Raw genomic sequence first — 24,443 nt, forward strand, 5'->3', positions numbered from 1 at the left:
ACGTTTTATTGAAATTTAATAACTTAAAAAAAAACGAAGAAGAAGATCATTAACGAAAAATGATTTCTTAATCAAATCCACGTCGAAGGTCATTTAAGGAATTTTATTACATTTTGTCTAAATTAGTCGCCAAAATCACTCCAATAAAAAAAATCAACTTTATTAATTTTTTTTTTACAATTCCTCGAGGCAGACAGTTTCTCTTCTTAAAAAGTTAAATCTACCTAATTTTGGGCATAATTTAAGTCAAAATGGTAGTCGATTGACGTGGAATTAAGCGTTTTCGATCAACAACAGCTCTCTCGATCGTTCGCAACGTAAACAAGAAATTTCAGAAATTTTTTTTTTGATAATTAGTTAGCAAAACAAGAGCTATTGACCAAGTGGCTGAAACAAAAGATTGTCGCTCTTGTAACTTTATAACTAGAGTTACTTTTTACCCCGAACTTTTTTTATGTTTTATTTTTGTTGCAGAAATTCAAAATAAAAAAAAAATAATAGGAAGAAATATCCTTGAAAAAAAAAATGTCACGTCCTTATTTTATGTAATATTTTGCAATATTGTTTTTTTTTTCGGGTACCTGAACGCGGTCGGTCTATTAAGGGCAAAAGTGCAAAAAGGATGATAGTTAAATTTTATTGCATACATTGTTTGCTTCTTGTTGCATATTTTTTTGCTGTTATTATGTAAAACAATAATTTTTTTTTCTTATCCAAAGTTACTAAAGCAAATTTTTTTCTTCGTCTCTCTCTTGCTCGGTATCTTCGGTCATTAACAAACGAAGTCGGCAAACATTTGTCATAATATTGCATAAAATTCTGTTTGTACGGTACCGTTCTTTTTATGACGTAATATTACCGAAGAGAAGACGTCGTCACAGGTAGAAAACTGACATGGCAAAAAGTCAATTACTCAACTTTTTTGCAAATGCATGCAAAATGCCTTCGTAATAATAAAATGATAATGGCAAGAAGGAAAAAACAACCGAAAAACAATTGAAAAAGGTTTGCATATGCCGTAATATTACATAAACTAGTTCTTGGTATTTCGGGCAAATAGTCACTTTTGGGTGCATTGTCTCTCGGAGATTTTTTTGTCTTGCTTTTTTTAGCATCCACAAAGTTGGCACAGTCAAGTCAGTAAAAAAAAAACTTTAATGATTGCCAATTTTTTATGGTGTAAAAAAAACCAGAATTTTTTTAAAGTTTTTGACATCTTTTTGTTCTGCGAAGAGTTAATAGATTTCTTTTACTGTTCAAGGAATTCTAATTATTATCTGACGACATCTCAAGGCTATCTGTGTGACACACATCTTTTATCTCGAATGCATGAATTATGACATAATATTGGTTTTTGTTTTGCACGTTTAGAATATTAAAGTTTCAAGGACGATTTTTTGTTTCGTTTTTTTAAGCGAAGAAAGTAAATCGTGTAAAATCAAGTCAAAAACTTGAAAGTTTTTGCTTCCAATTGAATAAACAAACAAACAGTGGCCAAATTCTCCGTAATCTTTTCTTTTCCTAAGAAATTTCAAACCCTTTTTGCCTTGAAGATTTTTTTTTCTTATAAATAAAATAATTAGCTTAGACCGAAATTAGACTGACTTCAAAAAAAAAAAAGAGTGTTCGAGAGAGAAGTAAATTTTAATCCATTTTCTCAGTAATTGCCTTAAAGTATACAAAAGTCTAGTAATCTTGTCAACCTTTCAGTATTAAAAACAATTTTTCATTTTTTTTTTTTTTGCAGACAATTGAAATAAATAAAAAAGGATTAAAATCCTCGCACCATATGTCGTAATTACTCCTATCGACGAGAGAAGAAGAAGATGAAATTTTGCTCGACACAGGAGGAGGCCTCGTTTACTGAATGAATAAATTAAAATGTTTTTGTACACATACGCTACGTGATGGTTGGTTGCGATCGACCGCATAAGTCTTTCGTCAAAGAGGAGGCAAATAATGAAAAGAAAGGACTTTAAAAAGAGATCGGATTAAACAATGAGGAAAAATTGTAAAAACAGCAAGAAGTCATCATATTTGTGGGTCAAAATGTAAGGATCGCATAAAGGAATTCGATAATCTGTGTATAATCTTGTTTTATGACTCTATTTTGTCCTATACGGAAAAAAAAATTTTTCATAAAAGACATACAGAGTAGAAGGGTTAAGACAATCCTTTCGACGTACCTGCTACATTTTGACACATTTTTCGTTGTGTGTCGAAACCAAACAAAAGGATCGGATTATTACTATATTTTTCTTCTTTATTTTTTGTGAAAGGATAGTTCATTGTACTCTTTAACACACACAGAAAAAAAACACAACAAAACACATGGTGATCGACCGTGAAATTAACTCATCTCTTTAGTAGTTTTTTTTCCTTTTAAAAGACTCGTAATTCATAAATAAATATAAAATAATTTTTAAGTAGGAGCAAGAAGAAAAGACAAAAGATAAAAATCATTGTGTGTTATTGTTTGAAATTTAACCACATTAAAATTGAGGAAAAAATACCAAATAAAGTTACATTGGATCTCGGAAAGGGTTGGGTCTGAACTCTGATTTCTATTTCATTTTAAAACATTTTTTTTTGTAGAAAACTAGAAATCAAGGCAAAAAAAATGAAAACGGATTAAAAGATAAAAGATGATCTTAGAGATGACATGACATGACTTTTAGCTCGACGTGTCCACAATATACAACTAATTTTTCGTTAATGTAACAAAACATAGCTTCTTGCCCAATGTTGTTGTTGTTGCTATGCGATAAATGCACAAAATATCTCTCTTTCTTAAAAAAAAATAAAAATAATATTAATGAATACATAAACGCGAACATTTTTTTCTCACGTAAAATATGCTTCTTTTTTTCTCGTATTTATTTATTTAGTTTGTTGCGAGTGTGTTTGTCTCGATAATCAACAATGTTCAATACAACACTTAATTTATTTTTTTTTTAAGTTTAAGTTTAGGTCGATTAAATGAGCTCGAATGTACAACAAATACAAACTATCCTTTGTTGTTCGTTTATTAGGTGATTTTGTCGATCGAACGATCGATTTTGTGTGTGAAATACTTGGTGAGTTGATTTTTTTTACATCCAATTATGCGATTTTGTAGAGCTCATTAGAGGTGAGGGTTTTGTAGTTAATTTTTATTAATTTAGTGCTTCTGTGGGTGAAGATTTTGATGCAAATTAAATCAAAATGTGAATTTTTATGAATTTTAATTAATTTTGAGACTTAGAAATTTTAGAAAAAATAATTTTAGTTAAATTTTACGACTCTTGTGTTCTAAATATGGCACTTTTATGCTAAAAATTTATAAATTAGGCTTAATTTTTATTAGTTTATCCTCACTAATTATTAATTTATGGAAAAATTTCACCTAAAATTGTTTAAAAATCATTGTACAAATGAGCGAAATGATTAAATGTTCTTGATATTCTGTTGATGGGCTCATTGGAAGTAAACTGGCAGTCATGTAATGGGACATATAAAAATCGACGTTGTCTTAAGTTGTACGATATTTCGTGATTTTGCGTGATCTTACAAGTCAGTTATTGGCAGTCGATTCTTTTTCTCATCAAGTCAAAAGCGAACATCCTAAAAAAAATTTTTTTTAATAAAATTTTCTTGAAAAAAAAATTTTTTTTTTGAAATACTTACGTATTTTTGGTTCATAACAGTTCAACTTTTCGTTATTCGGCATTTAAAAAATTTCATCCATGTCGAAAGATCGGTCTTTTCATTAGCTACTCATCATCTGTCAAAATCAATCACGAGCATTATGTAGCGTTATTAACACTTCTAAATTCCAAAATTTTCTCAAAATTGACTCAAGAAATTAACATAATTAGATCTATTTTAGTGTCTAATCAAACAAAAGCTGCGCATCTCTTGGAAATGTTGTTGGATCCATTGTTCCTTTTGTGCTCGCACCAAATATTTGAAGATCATTCGTTCATCAGAAGAAACTAAAAAAAAAGTAAGAAAAATAATAATTTCAGTTAAAATTGTATGTTCAAATATTGGTCCAGATGTCAAAATTCTCGCTTATTTGTTATGGTTTTGTGTTGTTTTTTTTTGTCATCCACATGAGAAAAGACGTTGACAAGTTAAATATTTTCTCGATAATTACGGACGAGATCTAAATTAACAACCAGGCAGAGAACGGAATGAATCATCCGTTATTCCGCTGTGTGTCTGGGAAAAAAGGCACATCATTCGATACACTTCGTATTAGAGGTCAAACATTAAATTCCGAATGATGTATGTGACCACTGAGAATATATAGATTTCCTTCTTTTTTGCGTTTCGTCAATAACATAGGTACTTGCTGCATATCTCGCTCGCATGAATAATTCTACAATTTCACATATTGCACCGAGTAACCTCATAAAGCAACAAGACAGCGAGAGCGAAAGATAGATAAGTAGAAAAACCAGACACATATCAGCTATTAGCTAAGCTGTGCAAGGGTCAAACCAAAAACTCACAAATAAATTTGTTCACATACGAGCAAATAAATAACATATACTTCATAAAAGTCTCTCTCTCGCTGTTTCTTTTGCCTGCCTGCTCGCTCGCGTTGCAACGCGATGACTCAAAAAAAAAATAATAATATTTAACTAGTTTGTGTGTTTGTTTCGCGAGTCGTCCGCGCAGATGTACTTTGGTATGTAATTACAAGTTATAACAGAGCACACATATGGGGATCATCTCTAGCTGCAGCAACAGCAACGACGACGGAGAGAGAGACGCGCGATAAGTAACCCCGTGACCCTTCCCACATGCGATGCGATGCTGAAAAAACTCTTTTTTTTTGCAGCTCATATTCACAGTCGGTGCACAAATAAATGTATTAGGCAAGACATCACATCTCAAAAGCCGTTGAGAAATTTTCATTGATCGCCAATTGCTTGCGTTCCTACCTTTGCTGCGCTGCCAAACAAAAGCACACACATAAATAATAAAATATTATTACAAATATATAAGGCGCGCACATTTGTACAAATAGACACTGCTGCACCGAGCGAAATTTGTTCTAGCTTTTGAATTCGTAATAATATAATATAGTAATGATAATATGTGATCTGCGTTACATTACTTTTAATAGCTTCTCTTCAAAAGAGTTTGCACACACAGCAAAATAATAATGCATTTTTCGAGAGAAATAATAATAAAATAACTTCAAATAAATTCAGGTACGCCTTAAAAATATAGTACTACACAGTGCTAGTTATCCATTTATTATTTGCCGTGATTGCTCTTCTGTGCCAGCCAGGCAATATTGTATGGCAAATATTTGAGTTCACACAGAAGAAGAGTATGAGTGCGCAAATATACATTTTAAATTGTCTTTGAAAGTCATCGAAAGAAAGGCTTGAACGGATATTTGACCATATCAAGGGACTTTTTAATCTTATCGGCTTAAAAATTTCCGAAAAATATGTAACTTTTTGAAAGGTCACTTTTATTTTTTTTTCTGCTATGACTAATTTTCTAATTCAGATATGGTCAAAAATTTGTATGTATTTAGATTTTGTCAAAGTTGCATGTATCGCAAATGAAATATTTTGCGAGATATGAGACCAAATTTTTAATAAATTTAAAACAAAAAAAAATTTAGTAATTATTTTTATCATTTCAGGTTACGTTGATTTAAAGATGATATGCTGATACAAGGATGAGGCTAAAATTTTAAGAAGATAACTTTGTGAAAGAAAGTATAGATACCTTCAAAATATAAGAAACACTTCCATATTTAAAACAGGAGAATGGGTTCTGCAATCAGGAAGAAAGCTGAGGCCCGTCGAGATTGACGAACTCAACATCGACACCGTCGAAGAACCACTTTGAAGAATTTACTTTGCTTTGATAGCGAAACACTACCTGGAAAATTTTTATCCGAAAGTTACAAACAATATGCGATAAAACCATGACCTGAGTCGAGTTTTGCAAGATTTAAGCTCGCCTCCGACTTTATGATCGAATCAATTTCCGCTATGGCAAAATTTCAATGAATTAGAAGCTATCTATTTGTATGCTATCCATGATTTGTATTAAAGCAGCAGTTCAGAACAAGAGGAGATTCAATTAATTTGTCTTAGATTCCACGTATTGTACGCAAGATGTTTTAACAGCTACGTTATAGAACAATTTTCAATTTCAAAAAAAAAACTCTAGATTCTGAAAAATCATTTTTTTAACGTAAACATAAACGATTTTAGAATATTTTTTGGTTTTCAAACTGTACTCAAATCTCGCACTGCCTTTATTACAAACTTAGCTACTGCGAGACATTTAATTTTTACAGTTTATAAAATTTTAACTTTTTAACGAAAAAAAAAATCAAAATTAACTAAAACTTCCTTATGAACATAAATAAATTTTAATTTTGCATTCTAACGACTCTTTTTAAAAGATATTTGATGCAAATTTATTTACTTCATAAACTAAAAGAAAAAGCCTTACTGAAAACCCATTGAATCGTAAAATAGTTCAAAGAACCTTACTTAATAAACCAAAGAAGTATATTCGAGTCCATTCCATTCCCATTCCCGAATAAATTAAAAATCAAGAACATCTTCGTCATTACAGTTAATAGCATTTCTGCCGAGAGAGCGAGCGAGTTCAAGTGAACTCTTTTTGCTGTTTTACTTTTTTTTTTGTTTCAAAAGTTCAAGACAACATTTTGCTACAGAATTTACAATAGAGCACACATAACATCGAGCTGAAAAACAAAACGGAGATACATTACTAACCGTGTAAAATTAAGTCAGATGATATGTTCTACATTATGAGGTCATACTCTTCGTACATTTTTTTTTTGTTTTGTTTCTCCAATGGACTGGTATTTATATTATGTACCTACAATTTTACAATGAATATCCGATATACCGATTATTATTTTGCTACATACACAAAAATTAATAATTTAACCTACAGATAAAATAAATACAAAGTTTTTATGGGAACATAAAATTAGAACAGATTAATAAATTTTCCATTTCTTGTCTTCTTATTCCGTTTATTATTTCGAAACAAATATACACATTCGAAAAAAAGAGGCAGCATATAGCGCGCCACAGAGAGAGAAGTACAAATGTTGTTTCACGTATGTTTCAAAATCATCTTTATTATTATTATTAGTTGTTGTTGTTTGTTGTGCATTATCGGATTTGAGGGAGGGCTTCAATTACTTTAACATTTTTACACTTTTTATTTATAAATTGTACAAATGTACACATGTTATGCGATGTGTGTAAATTCTTCGATCTTTTTTTCTTGCTTTTTTGCCTGCGCCAAGCGATCTGTAGCTGCGTGTGAGTAAACATTTATAAAGAATGATTATTTTTATATTTATTATTTATAAATGAAAAAAAAAACTTGAATCGGATAAACTTTGTAATAATTTTCAATTTAAAGTGTACTATCTGTGAATGGAATAATCAACTAGCTTATGATATGATATGGTTCGACTGTGATGTGATATTATTTTTTTTTCTCTTGTGAAACGACATTGTGTACGAAGAAAGATGAATCAGTTGTTGATGCCAGCGGAGATTCATAAGAAAATGACTTGAGGTGGTCCATTGATGACAATAAAGGCCTTAATATTGCTCTTTAGTGAGTTTAAAAGAAGTCATTTATTAAATTTAAAATTTTTATTCAATGAAATTTTTTATGTTAGAAGTTTTTTCAAATAAATTCAAAGCGAGAAAAAATAATTAATTTTTAGTGAATATTGGATCAAATCAAATTTTAAATTTAAAAATTTTTCGTTCCCAAGTTAAATGAAATAAATTTGTATAATAAAAATTATTTAATTAAAAAAAATAAATAACTTTAATTACAATATACGCAAAATTTTTAAAATTATATACTTTCTCTAAAATATTTCTTTTTTTAAACTGCTAAAGGAAGAAAAATTCAGTTATGTTAACATTTTTTTTCATTTTTCATAAAATAGATTTTTTTACTATTTCGAATCAAATATTACACTTTTATGAATTAGGTTCAAATAAATAAAAATTTAAAAATAAAAACATATTTTTTGTCCTTTAAATATTCATAAAATTGATATTCTACTTTAAAAAACTTTTTTCAATTGAAAAACCTGGCAACTGACCAGATTTTTCATTAAAACTTTACTTTATTTTTAATAATTTTTGCCTGCAGCAAATCTCTGCATGACTTCTATTTTCGCAAAAATAAAAATATCATACTGCTCTGAAAATTAAAATAAAAAATTCTATTAAAAATAAAAACCAATCAACGCATTTTTTCTATCAATTTACCTCATAAAAGAATATCATCTTTATATTTTTTATTTTAAAAACATCTTATAAACTGTCGATTAAATATCAAAGCAGATTGACTAGAAAATTGTCAAATAAATAATGCGATGCAAAAAAAAATCTACTGCAAGTATTTTTATTATTTGCATTTCTTTGCGACGACATTCCGTCTCATTTTCAGTGACATCTCATTATTTCACTAAAATTATTGAATTAAATCTGCAAATTCCATTAAATTTGCAACTAATTAATATGTTTCGAGATCTGCATAATAATAAAAATAATCATCACGAAAGTTTTTTTTTCTCAATCATTATCACCAGAAAGAGTACGGAATAGATAAAAACACCTACCTACCTAGATATTAATGTCTCTAATGGGTAACGTTTCACATCAATAGCAACAATGTTCTGCTGTGGAAACCGGTTGGTGTGTAATATTTTTCGCGACTTGCTTCCCAGGGATTTTGACGTGTGCAATATTAAAAATATTTAATTTTTTTCAGGAATTGTTTACGTTTATTAATTTTTTTAATAGAAATCTAAATAAACTAAGTAGAGAGAGAGAGATGCCGCGCATTGAAATGAAGTTTCTATCTAGATGACCATTAACGTCACATTCAAAGAGAATTAATTCGCGTTACATTGTTATTAACATATTTTTATATTTTTTGCGGTATTTTAAAACGATGCTGATGCAAAACAAAAGAAAAGGCGAGATTCGATCTGTAAATGATCAAAATATTTGACCTCAGCTCCCGATGATGTGCCGTCGTCGTCGTGCATTGTCTTCAGCGTGAAACGAGCCGTGAAGCAATAAATAGAACAAATTCCTTTTATATTCTGCGCGCTGTCAAATGGGAGCAATCAGTTTTACCTGTCAATCCTTTTAATATTATTGTTTTTTTTTTGCCTTGCTTGTGCTTTAAATGGTCGTGCAGGTTGATGTTGTTGTTGCTGCATCATGATTATCCGCTTGTTCTATGATAATGCATCTCCTTCGACCATCGTCGTCGTCGTCGTCGTATACACAAAACAATTAAGATGAGATGATAATACAAAAATGTTACCTCTTTTTCACGCGTATTTAAAACCGAAGAACGTGCAGCAGTGCAACAGTAACAGAAGCCATGACAACGCGCATTGTAGTGTACACCACTTTGGTAGCCGCATCACAAAATAGTTTTATTGTTGTTTTTTTCGCTACTTCTGCAATTCGATGCATTTACATCTCACACTCTTCTCGCTGGACCGGGTACGGGTTGTGTGTGCCTCACTTAATATTAATTAATTTACAATACAAATACGTGATATTTTTGTTGGTTTCATCGAGCAGCAACGACAATCTGCGAATTTATCGATAAAAAATTTACATGTTCGTTCTGGGTGCAATACAAATATGCAATCACTACTGTTTCTATCGAGCATAAGAAGCCAGCAACAGCAACAACAACATCGAAAAACGATGCTTGTTTATGTATATGCTTAAGCTTTTTATTTTAAATAAAACGCAAGAATCGTGTGTAGTCGATAACATTTATATTGGCGATATTGCATTTTTTTCCCTCTTGCACAGTTTTTATTTTTTTTTCGCGAACAACAAGAATATAGGTGTATAAAAAAGGAACAAATGGGCACTTGTACAAGCTGATCTCGAAAGAGAGATAATCTTCACACCATCAGAACTGAATAAGCACGTGCATTAGTGAAATATTTTTGTGCAAAAAGTCACCAAAGACGTTTAAAAATTTTTCCCATGAAAATTTTCTTAGGGCAGCATTTTTTGTATCATCAAGTCTAGTGCAAAATACTTTATTCAGTTCAAAATTATGCATTAAAATGTTTATAGTACACATAATCAACATATTGCACCTCGTTTTTATTTGTTGTTGTCGTTGCTTGTTGCAGCTACTTTTGCTCAAGTTATGTCGAGTCGAGTAGCCAGGAAGCGAAATAAGAGAACATTTTTACAAGATTTATAAAAAAAAAATCGTCGCATATAAAAATATCTTCGGTACGAAAGAGACATAAACCACATTAAAGTTTATCTAACGTTATTTTTTTTTACATTTTTTAATACAGTTTATTTTTATTGCATTTTAAAATGTTTTGTAAAAAAAAGTATTTTTTACACATTTTAAAATAAATTGTGAAAATTTTTATGAATTAATTAATTTTAATTTAATTTAATTTTTAAAATAAATTAAATTAAATTTTTAATTAAATAAAAAATTAAAATTATAAATTTAAATAAATTTTTAAATATTTAAGTTTTTATTTTAAAATTATTTTTAAATACTAATTTAATAAACAACTCAGAAAAAATAAAAATTTAAAAATAAAAAAAAACAATTAATTAAATATTAAATCCGTTAATTGTTTAACGCTCGCAAACTTATTTTAAATCAATTTAAATATTTATTGATTTAAATTTATTATTATAAAATATTAATTTAATTTATAATAATTTTAAAAATTAAAAAAAAAATAATTAAAAAAAAATCGAGATACGTTATTTTATTTTATACGTTATACGAGATATGTTAATTTTTTAAATCAAATTAAAATTAATTTAACACATTTACACATTTATTTAAAATAATAATTTGATTATTTAAGTAATTATTAAAATTAAATAATTTTTTTTAATTTTTCTTTATTTTATTTAAAATAATTATTTAAAAATAAATAAATAATTTTAAAAAACATTTGTAACATCTACATTTGTAAAATATATTGGGAAAAATTTTTTTTTCATGAAAATTAATAATTAATTTTTAATGAACAAAAATGTAAATTATTTTTATTCTTCAATTAAAATATAATAAAATAAATTATTTAATGATAAAAATAAAATAATTTAATAATAATTTTGAAAAATACGCTAAAATGATTCTTGTACGAAAACTTTTCCATTTCTAAATTTTATTAATACTAAGCACTTACTTTGTTAGAGCTCGACACTGGTAAAAGAAAGCAAATAAATAAACGTAACAATTTTTTGAAGAGTTCTTTCGACATATTTTTGCAACAATTTCACATACGTCGCCGTCGTCGTTGTCACGTCATGTGCTATGTTGGGAAGATTAGACAACAGCTCTTCTCGTGTTCATTCATTTGAAGTGCAATAAAGGTCTCACACACATAAGTCACATGTCGAGGCACACAAGCAAAAAAAAAAAGAAAGACTGAGAAAGAAAGATCAGAGCACGCCTTTTTTGTGTAAAATAATTGAAAATATTGTTCAACATCATCTCATATCATTTCGAAGCGACTTGCTAAACAACGCACAGGTATGCCAAGCCATGTGTGACTGAAATGTATTTTTTTTCGCCTGCTCTGGAATGGCACTGCTCGATCTCATGTCGATTTGAAATGTGTGTTTCTTCTTCTTCACTTTTTTTTTCTTTATATAACACTATCACACGAATTTTTTGCTGGTGACCAAAGATATTTTTTTTTGTTATTGTATTTAATAGTTCATTTATGTAAATATTGTGACCATTGATCTTTTTTATTGCTGTACTTCACATATTTTCAATAGATAAAAAATGTTGAAGATACAATTTTTTTACACACCGTGTAAATGATGAGTACAAAGGTGACGATGAGTGGTCAAAAATCTGTGAGTAGACAAAAAAAAATTGTAATAAAGATTCATTTGAAAAACGTGTAATAAAATTTTCGATACATTGTGAGCAAGTGACGAGCAAAATACTTACGTAACGATATAAAGCGCCCTTTTGAGAGTTGTACTTGCGCGTCCTTAACAATTGGATTGATGACCTTCTTTTGAAGAAAAAAAATTATTTTTTTGGACTGTGTGACTTTTTTTAGACAATATTTTTCTTTTAAAAGCAATCAAAGTTGTAATATAATTGAATACTCAAATAAGGTTCAATGTTATTGAACAGAAATTAACAAGTGCGGAATTTCAAAAGAAATATTTAAAAAAATTGAGCGTCATTCAAATTTTTGTGTCGAAAGTATAGCTAATAATAATTTAGTTCATCCTTTATTATTTTTTTCGTTCGTTTGTGTTGATGCTTCTCTACAACTTCTTGAGTAAGTATTTCTTTTTTTTCATTAATTTCTTCTGAAGTGGTTGATATATGAACAAGCTCTCAACGTTTTTTATTATTTTTTTTTTCTTGTGTCTTTTCGAAAGATAATTCATAAGTCACTTGTCGAATATGAAGCGAGAATATAATGAAGTTGTAACCACTAACCTTACCTATTCCGAATAAGATTGATCAAATATTATGAAGAACCTGTCATATTGTTACATTATGCTTTTATTTTAGATTATTTTTTGTGTTCTTACGTTAGAGTGAACAAATTTTTTTTTTATTTTGGTTTTTTTAAACATTTTTTTTAAATTTTTTTCAAAAAAAAAAAAAAAAAAATTTTTTTTTTTTAAAACACAAAAAATATTTTAATATAAAAATAAAATAATTATTTTACAAAACTAAATTAATTAATAAATTTAAACAAAACATTTTTATATTAATATAAATAAAAAATTAATAATATAAAAATTATTTTAATATTTATCAAAAAAAATCATTTTTTTTAATTAATTTAATTTAAAAAAAATAATTATTTCATTTTTATATTAATATATTTCTTGTGTTCTTAGCAAAAAAAAAATTTTTTAAACTAAAATATTAATTTAAATAAATAAAAAAATTTAAATGTGTATTAAAAATAAAATATATTTTATATTAAAATATATGATAAAAAGTTTTGTATGAAATTTTTTTTTTAAATTTGTTTTAATTAAATGATTAAAAAAATATAAAATTTTAAAATTTAGATTCACTCTACTTGACATCACACATTTGTTCTGCATGTGCACCAACTCAAAAAAAAAAACTAACAGAACACTAATGAAAATAAATTTAAAGCAGCGCACTTTGCAATAATAGTAAAATATCTGTTAAACATACTTACAACAAGTACACACGTTGCACCTCATCATCATCAACATCATCCTCCTCGCATGCATGGTGCATGTAGTAAGAAAAATTAACAAGAAAAGTACATCATCAGAGCAAATGTCGACTCTGTTATAATCGTTTTATCCATTTTTTTCCGTCGTTCTCCACAGACGTTCCTTGATCGTTCGTTACATGCGTATTTAATTTAGATGTTGCTGCGCTAGAAAATCAGGCTACATAAAAAAAATGATGAGTTGTTAATTTTTCGTGTACGTTCGCATTATTATTAATTTATGGTCGTCAATCTAGAAAACAGTATGAACTATGAGCGATGAGTCTTGTTCATCATCATCGTTGTTGTGTTTTAGAAAATCTTTTTTTTTTTATTTCTAACAATTTCAAGTAGTTCACATAATGATAATCAACATTTTCTCTACGCGCCCTGTCATAACTTTGACAAAAGAAATTGTATTAATTTTTTTGTTTCGATTTTTTTTTGTATCTTCTAGTGGTTTTATATAATAAATAATTTGATGTGATACAAAGCGCCTTGTATGGAGAATGAAATCAATTTTTGATTTCAACCGAAAATTTTGTTCATTATGTATTATATGATAATTTATTTTTTTTTTTTGTAGCTAACCTTTTATGCCGTTAGAGGCGAGTTTTTCAATAAACTTCCCAAATAATGTTTCGACATCATCGTAGCAACAGGTTGCTGCTATTCACAAATTTTTGATGATGAACTTGTGGCTGTCAAATGCGAAATAATTGACTGTTATTGATTTCTAATCGAGAGTGTGTTACATATCAAATGTTAATTTTTATTACAAATAATCGAGAGAAAGCATGACTGATTAGGATGTCAAAACCTTTATTGATGGTTTTTGAGGTAGACAGAATTTTGATTGATTCAATAATTTTTTTTTTCGTGGATGTATTAATATTTAGATTATGAGATGAGTACAATGTTTTTTGTTGAATAGAAAAAAATTCGTCGAATCGATCCTTCCTTTCTTTAAAGTCATGTCTGTCATCGTATTTCCATTGAACTGTATCATTACGTGATGATCGTCGTTACTAAAGTGCTGCTCACTATCCTCGTTCATTCCATTATTTTAATATTTAATAATAATCAGTCTATTGTTCTTCGCATTTTATTAATATATTTTGTTGTCCGGCGTGTGTATGTTTGCCAATGAATGAAAGTCCAACGACATGACAATAGATTCCTTTTAAAGCTTTTGTGACTACATGATATTTTAATGCTTTTGACAATGTTCCATGTTATATTTTTATCATAAAATGTTATTTGTTATGCATTATAATAAACAAGAGGGAGATGCATATGGTTATGAGTTTAATGAATCTGAATAAAAAAATAAAAGATTGTCAATTGTTATTCAAGAAGCAAATCCCTGTCTTGTGGTGTTCTTCCGTTTTCTGTTTTTTTTTTTTTTGTTTTATGTAAAACAACGACAGTGAACGAAAAGTTACGATTAACTATTAACTCTTTATCAGCTACGGTAATTTTTATACTTTTGTTTTAACTATTTTTTTATTTTCTTCCATAGGTAAAAAACCTTCAAAAAACTTAAAATAGGTAAAAAACTTTGCAGTGGTTAAAGAAAACTTTAAGTAAGAAAAGCCAGAAGGAAATTGCAAGGGATCAACAGGATACGTTATTTTACGAAATTGCTGCCTTATTCCAAGAGGATCAGGACGGATATTTCTTGCTTATGGTTCAACTATTTACAACCCATACAAAGCACTTAATGTTATTATATTATCGAGTAAATTAAATTAACACTTAACTGAATTAGAAATATTTTTACACTGCCAATACGCATTTTAGGTGATTTCAATTTGAATTGACAATATTTACTCGAAGAAAGACAAAAAGAAGTCCGTTGAAAGAAAATACTGAAAAGTGAATCAAAATAACATGTACTTCGATTCGAAAAAAAAATAGAAGGAAATAAGCTGATGGATGAAGTTTTGCTTGATAAGACGATAATTTGCTTCGTCTGAAGTGACAAAAGGAGAAGATGCAAAAACTTACTCTCAAAGGAAGAAATATAATTTTTGCAACTGGACTCGGCAAAGATATGCTTATGTGGGACAAATGAAACAAATGTTAACACAGGCCACAAGAATGGAATAATAGGACAGCTCTAGTTTCAATATTATGTGTTCTATTATATTTTTTTTTTCGAAATATCGATCATCGTTGTTAAATATCAAAACGACGTCAAAATGTCGTAAATTCATAAAAAAATTATAAAACAAAAATTATGGTAATTCGACCCTACAATCCAAATTTAAATGAAAAAAATATGAAATTAAATTTTTAAAATCATTTTATTTTTCTTTAATTTTTGATTCTTGTCATCAAGTAAAATTTCACTAAGAGTTTTTCTAAACGTCAAAGACGACAAAAATTTTTTACCTCCTTACCTTTTAAATGGTGTTCAATGCAATTTTTGAACGACCTGGTCCCATGCGAACATGCACAAAAAATTGTCGCATCAAAACGAATTTTCTCTACAAAACATTTTTGTCGTTCGCCATTAATTTAAACCTTTTCACGTACTAATATAAAGATTTCTTACATTACTCGTCTGCCTGCCGTATTTTATTATATTTTTCATTCATTTATTTGTATTTGCTTTGATTTTATTTTTATTTCTCGATCACACACACCATTAGCATTACAATTTAGTTCGTCTCTCGCTCGTTTTTTTTTGTGACTTTTAATAATTTTTATTATGCCGATTTATTGAAAGCAAAGAGACAAAAGTACACTAAAAACTAGATGTGAACGCACTTTACTTAGTGCGCGCACATTGACCGCATTCACTTACTTTTATTTACCTTTTTAGGAATTTCATTTGCTCTGTGCTGCTGTTGCTGATGAAGTGCTGAAGATGCGCGCGTTACATTAAAAATTCAAAATATAATTTTAATATAGTACTACCAGGGTATCATCGTTGCACCATCGCATCGCGCAATAGAATGTTTCGTCGCATATTTATTATTTCGAATGTGTTTATTCTTTAATTAGTTCATATTGAATATGCTCTCGTGAACATATTTCTTACCTTTTATTTTAATTTTTGAACAAACAAAATATTTAAATAAAAACCTTTACGGCATATTTAGTTCAACAAAGCACGCAGGCAGTACCATCTCGCATATGGCATCTCGCGCAAAGGTTAAAAATTAAAAAGAAATCTTATGGCTTAAGTGTTTAATGCTGTTGTACAGAACACAAGATTGTTCAAACAAAAGAAAAGCGATACATATCTGAGGTGCGCGCGATGTAGAATAGGCAGAGAGTGCACAACTCAAGTACACCATTTATTTTATTATTACTCTGAATATTTTATTTATTTATGTTTATTATAACAAAATGTGTGTAATTTAATTTTCTCGCTGGCTTTTTAAATAAGAAGATCGAAATTTCTCTCGTAATTATAATGGATGTTCAATGCCCTTTTTCGGGTTGTAGCTAGAATACACACTCGAGTCGGCTTTGATTAACTTAACAAATAAACACGTGAAGCACCTTAAATGCGCACCACAGCGCAATCAACACTCAAATTAATGTTAATATTTAATTTTGCTACCGTAAAACAACATAATTAGAAGGCATTTACTCCAAACTTGAGAGCCCTATGGCGTCTAACATCTTCTTAACGCTAGATCACAGATAGCAAGATCTTCCGATATGCCACGGGGCACCTTTCTGTCATGGGAACGGAATCTTTTTCTGCCTCAGTCGGTCTCTTCAAAACAATTCCACATATTATTAATAGAGGTGAATTAAATTTAATACGCAAAAAATTCTTTTGTCCGTTAGATTGTTGCTCGTCCCGTGTGCTTTTGTACTCTGGAAAAATTAAATTAACATTACATTACACAGAAATTAGTTTTACTTTGTTCTCTGCCATGCTGTGTGCCTTAATGACATTTCTTCCTTTAATAGATAATTTTTGCACCTCGCATGAACTCTGTAGATCTGATCTTTCACTGTTGCAGCAAAACACAAAAAAAATGTGAGGAAGAACAATAAATATTAAATTTTTGCAATAAAGGGCAGAGAAGAGTGCCATGCCATAAAAAACGGCTAAACAAATGTTTCACAGTTATAGCTATAAGAATTAACTTGTTTAATTGCTTTTCTAGGAGAAACATTATATTAGCACTTTTTTGTTATATTTTAATTATATTGCTACCGCCTGCTCATGTTTGTGTAATATCTCTTAGGATGAATCTAATTTTTCGCCATTTCTCAATAATAAATGCTCCGAAAATGTTCAGCCTACAAAAATATTTCGCAATATAAATTGAATGACTTTGATGTCGAGTCGAGCAAAAATGAACACCTTTTTATAACACTTTTGTTCCCGTGTAGTAAATATTTTCTTGTATTATGATTATTATTATTTTAAGACAGATCCACATCATTTATTGATGCAAACAGCGCGAAAAAAGAGTCAAATATGATGTAAGAAGATTGCAATGATTTAAATTTAACATTAATGTTTTTCCCTTCATTAAAATAAAATTTATCGTAATAGCGTTGGTTTGCATCTTTTGTTACTAAATACCTCCGTACACACACAAACACACAGAAAACTTGCAAAATATCACATTAGCTCATTAAACAGCAATGAAGCTGCAATAATTATAAATTAAGCACATCAAAGGTCATTCTGGCTGACTTGCCATCATGTGAGTGTGTGTGCACGGTGCATCATGTGCAAGGCATTTATCATACGCGAGTCTATGGATTAAATTATATTGAAGTGTAAATAATGGAACAACAAATAACATTTTCATTTTATTATTAATAAGATGCAATTTTGGTGCACGAATCCCATTTATTTTAAATTATTTTATATTTGTGTATTAATTAAAAAAAAGAGGTGAACATCGTAATTTTTCTAATAAACTTGTGTCATTGGCATCGTAAATGATTGCGTTATGATTGGATTTATGAAATATGTAATTAAAATCAAGTCCTTTTAACGTGTAATTAAGAGAAACTCGTAAAATTGTGAAAATTTCCCATGGTAATATAATTTTAAGTGAAAGTTGCCCAAGTTGCCTCAAGAGAAAGAAAAACATGAGAAATTAATTTTTTGAACGTAAAAAAATTATTAATTCTATTTTATAAGAATAGAATAAAAATCATCTCAAGGTATTCAATAATTTCTTAGATGAAAATATATTTTATTAAAATTTGACTTTAAAATCTAACTAAAAAATTTTTATTTAATAAATTTTAAGCATAATTTTGAAAATAAATCTAAATAAAATAATTTCTTTAAAATTTATTTTTAAATTAAAAAAAATTTTTATAATATAATTTAAATTAATTAAAAACAATTTTGGGTCAATTTATTAATTTTTCATTTAAAAAAAATATTTTTTTTTTAGGAATTCCGGAACTTTCAAGGGCCATTATCATGGGTTTATATCTTTCTGGAAGTCCGGCCAAAAGTAAGGTTCCAACCCATTCTTCACTAATAACTCCATTGTGTGCCGTAAAAAATTACATATTTTGCTAAACAAATAACATTAAGTCAAGATATTAATTAAATTTTATTAAAAAAAAGTTAAACACAATTAATTTTTACTTAAATACACTATTATTAATTTATATTAATATTTTTAAAATTAAATATTTTTTAATTTTTAAATGAAATTGTTAAAAATTTTAAAAATAAATTAAAACATAATTCTGATTTTTAGATATTTTATTATTTTTTATTATTTTAATTTTTTTTTTAATTTTAATTTTTAGAATAAAACTTCAAAATAAAAATTATATTTATTTTAATAAATTAATTAATTATTTAATGGTAAAAATTAAAAAATATAACATAAAGTCAAGTTTCGAAATTTTAAAAATTTAAAAAAAAATCTTAATAGGTTTTTTGAATTTTTTGAAACAAAAAAAAACTCTAATTAATTAATAATAATTAAAAATTAATTCTAAAAATTAATAATAATTCTTTAAAAATACAATAGATTTTATTTATTTTTTTTTTTTTTAAATTTTAAATTTTAAATATTTAAAAAAATATTAAAATTATAAAAAAATCATTTTTTAAAAAAAAATTAAATCTTCAAATTGCAAAAAATATCATTTCAACTAAATTAACAAGATTCATGGTGTCAACGTGCGCAAGACAAGTCAAAACTCACTTAATGACAAAATAGGCAAGCAGCAATTTTTCATTCAAATTATTAATAATATAATATTTTGTGACTACTACAAAAGGTTTTATGTTCCATTAGTACCACGTTCTCATCAAATTTAGCCTGATTTGCATTAAACAAACACTAGGTATATAAAATCTAAACTAATAAGTTTACACAAGAAGAAGATGAACAACAACAAAAAGTTGACACAAAACACACAAGCCACAAGAGCTGAAGCTACAAAACGAAATGAGAGAAAATAAATCGACAATACTCGAGTCTGCGGTCAAAAAACGAGCCGCGATATGATATTATTATACTTTTGCCTTCTTATTATTATTATTGTTATATTAGTAAAAAGCTTTGTGTGTGGGCCGTTTTACTTAGTTTCATACATATTTTTGAATAATTGCTATAAAATGTGAGTGCCATTTATATTTGTGTGTAAAGTAAATACACATTTGAATATCGTCGTAAGGTGAACAGGTGAAGAAGAATGTGTACGACGAGCTTGGACAGCAAAAAGGAGAAGAAGACATTTATATTGAAGATGATATTATTGAATTATTTATAAAAAGGTATTAACTAACATTGACATTTATTTTATTTCTTCGCCATATAAGCGTCAGGCGTGCACGGGTGGTACGTGAAAAAATAGAGAATTGTATGTCATTTATGCCGTATGAATATAATCAATTATTAATAATGTTGAATTTTCTGTGCGGCATTAGAAACTAATGTGGATCTCTCTCGAGAAATTGAGAGACAGAAAATCAATAATAATCAACATGATTGAAGCAAGTGACTCAATGACATAAACTCCGGGGTCAGATTTGCAAGTCACATTCCTCTTTTTAAGAAAAAAATGCATTTTAAGCGGATTGACTGTGAAAAAGTGCAGCAGGTCCGTAAGACAATTCCCTATAATTAATGGATGATCTTACAAATAATGTCAAATGTAATCAATGAAAAATGGTCACTTTTTACCTGTTGTTCTGTTCTCGATGTTCTCGTACATAAATATTTAACTAAAGACAACAAATGACCGACTCGACTAGTAATTCGAGCTTACAACACCAAAGTGACAAATATAATCCGTTAATATAAATATTTAGATATTTTGTAGAAAAAAAAATACATAAAAAAAGTAAAGGAGATGGGAAAAAATCACGGACTATATTAAACTCCTGACTTCTTCTTGTTCTTCTTCCAGCTACGATACTTTTATCATATCACAAGATATACCAAAGAAACAATAATAACACTAATAACCCCTAGATTTTAATATGTGATCATCATTTATATCTGTCATTTAATAACATGCTCAATCGATTTACTCGTGGAAAAAAATATCTTCTTCGTCGTACGCATTTTGGATCGAATTTTTCCTGATTTAAGAAAAAATAAAAAAAAAATAAACGACGACGACAAACGAAGAAATGACTTAAAAAATGATCTTCCACACAAAAAATAATACGAAATAAATAATAATATCTCCCAGAAAAGTAATGATACTCGAAGAATTGTTTAACATGGCGAGATAATATTAATGCGTTTGCTTTCTTCATTACAACAAACTTAGAATAAGAGATATTTTAAATAATAATACAACGAAAAAAAGGTAATGTCATCTTCTGTCGACCGGTCAGCATGCGTATGTGAGAAACGCGCATGTTGTTAAATAACTTGAACAATTTTTGTGTAATTTTATAAGTTTATCTATAAAACATGGAAATGTATATGTGAAAATTTTTAAATAAATGGTCAAGTTCAAAGGTACAAGAGTTAAATAAATGGGATTAGGAGAGATTTAATGTAATGTAAGGAGAACAATTTATTAATGATTACGGAAAATGTGCATGCATGTTAAAGAAAGTGGTGAGCAAAATGTTTCTTGATAATGGATTTTTTAAGGTATTTGCTTACCAGAAGTTTTTATTTAGAAATTTTCTTTAGTTTTTTTATGAATAAACCGTTCAAATTATATTTTTGATCATTGAGTTATTTTTTAAATTTTATATGATAACAATTTAAATAAAATTTAAAAAAAATAATAAAAAATATTAAAAATTATTTCTAATAAAATAAATTTAATATAAATATTAAAATAACTTATAATGTTAAATAATATTTTAAAAATATCAAAATATTTAATAAAATATTTTTGTTGATTTTGTATTAAAATTATGTTTTAAAAATACATTTATAAATAAAACCAATATAAATATTATAAATTTTGTATTTTAGTTACCAAAAACCATTATATATATAATTTTATTTTCAATTTTTTGTATTTTTACCAAATTTATATTGTATTTGCCCCAAAATTTTTTAAATATTATTTTAAACTATAATTATGAATATTATAATATAACATACAATATTAATATTATAATAATGTTATATATTGTTATAATGTTTAAAAAAAAATTATAAAAATATTTATTTTATAAATTTTACTCAATTAATATATTGATAAATTGATATATTGATAATTTTTTTTTCTTAATAAATATAATAATAAATAATAAATTTTTCTATATAAATACAATAAATAAAATATATATCTTGTAACTTTTGACTAACTGTGTTAAATAATTTTTCCAATTTTTTTTTATATATTTTAGATTTAATGACAAAAAAAATACAAAATATTTCTTATGAACTAACAGATAACAAGAAATAAATAAAATATATATCTTGTAATTTTTGACTAACTTCGTTAAATAATTTTCATAATTTTATAAAATTTTATAAACTAAAAGAATAAAAGAATATATTTTTATTTTTAAATTTAATCACAAAAGAGGTTTCAATAAAGTTTTTCTTAATTTATTAAAAATTAAGACATAAAATTAAATTTTATTGCAAATAGATTCAACTTAACGTAAAATTTTCTTTAAAAATAACAGTTTCCGTAATAATAAGTTCAATTCCCTATTTTAAAAAACGCATATTTCTCTCACAACTCGTGCTCATGATCTGCGCACTTTTATGAACTCTACTTACTTACAATGTAGTACAACAAAAAAATGCACAAAAGGAAGCAAAAAATAAACAAACAAAATATTTTGCATACAATAAAGCAATATACTACACCTCTAATGTCCACTCAAGTCATATCAAAATATGTTCTGTTCGATTTGATTTTGCGCTATCATTTGTATTGAAATACGAAACACATTTTGCTTGAAAAAAAAAATATGTATAAAAAAAAGATAAACAACATGGTTTTGATGTGCATAATCTCAATATATAGCAAAGGTACAAGAGTTGAGACTATGACCATTATTTATCTTTAGGTCAAGCATGACATATTTTGTGTGTGTGTGTGTGTTGCGAGAGTTCTTTTAACAATTTTTATAGGCAAAGATGTTGTGTTTTGCCAACTTACCTGTGTCACTGCGAGGAATCCTAATAGCTGGGAAACGTCGAATAAGCTACTGAATCGTTTAAAATTCTAAAGTGCTATGAAAAGAGAAGAATTTTCGATTTTCTTGTGAGCACAATAACAAACAATAATAACAAATATAATAATATGAGATAAATAGACAAATGTGTGTACACATATTTATTATTGGTGGATCAGAGTAAATCGATAGACATTACAAATACTCTTCTTCTTAGTTTTTTTTTTCGTCTTTGTTTAAGCAGTGAGCTTGGCATATGCGCTGCTGAGGCGACGTAATTTTGATTAGTGGAGCTTACCTTACCATATTTGTCTCTTGTGAGAGATGTTAAAAATTTTTATATGTGTGTCGTCTCTTCTGTAGATTTTTTTTTTGTTTTTTTTTTTAGAGAAGAAGCAACAACATAAATATTTGACACGACATTTTTCCTTATTTGACTTCGCTTCTATCGATATTTTCTTCTGCATTTCTTTCTCCGTCGTCGTCGTCGAAGACGTCGCTCGTACATATATTTGGTTCAGATGCGCACCAGGAATTAATGCTTATTTGCTTTGGTGCATGTAAGTGATTTAAATAATTCACCTGAATTTTCTATCGTTTAGCATAAATTTGAATACATTTATGTAGGTTGTTGTTATTATATTGCTTCTTTTGCGAAAAAAAAAATTTTTTTTTTCATTTTATTTTGATTTATCGATATTATTGAATGCTTGTGAGTTGATATCGCGAGTTTGGCAATAAATGGTGACATTCAATAAATATGGAAGAGAAAAATCATGATGTTGATGATTTCTATTGATATCTAATGTGTTTTGCGTGATTTATGTGTGCTTTGAATGAGACAATATTCACACTATTGGCCACGATTTTGCTGGCGACGCGACAATAAACGTCACTGAAGATTATTTAAAACTATTGCGAGGTTACAATTTTCTCATAGAATCAGCTTTACATGAATTTAGTACTTTCTGGACCTCCAAAGGTATCCATGGAAGACACTAAATTATGAGTTACTAAAAAAAATGTTAAAAATTAATAATAAAAATTTTTAAAATTAATAACTTACTTCCCCCAGAAAAGAAAATATCAGGAAATAGACCCAACATAGGAGCTGGCAACACAGATCCCATCGATCCAGGAGACGTAGCTGCTGTTAAAATAGCTTTGAATGGAGGTACAAGTCCTTTAGGGGCTTCCGATGATGTTTCTGATGGTTCCCAATCAAGTTCTGGATCAACAGTGGTGATCGCAATATCATCTGAAGGCGGTTCTGTTTCCGAGTCGTCCATATTTAGAGGTTTGGTAAGTCCTAAAAATAAAAAAAAAATATTTTAATAAAAAAAATTATAAAATTCAAAAAAAAATATTTATTATTACAATTATTTTAAATTAAATTAAATTAAATTAAAAAAATTAAAATTTAAATTTATTTAAATAATATTAAATTAAATTTAATTAATAAATTTTACAATTTAAAAAATTTAATTTTTTTGTAATTTTTAAATTAAATAAATTTTATTTAATTTTTTAATATTTTAATTTAATTTTAATTTATTTAATTAATTTTAATTAAATTAAATT

Source organism: Culicoides brevitarsis, chromosome 1 (genome assembly GCF_036172545.1).
Source record: "Culicoides brevitarsis isolate CSIRO-B50_1 chromosome 1, AGI_CSIRO_Cbre_v1, whole genome shotgun sequence".
In the NCBI taxonomy this organism is placed as follows: domain Eukaryota; kingdom Metazoa; phylum Arthropoda; class Insecta; order Diptera; family Ceratopogonidae; genus Culicoides; species Culicoides brevitarsis.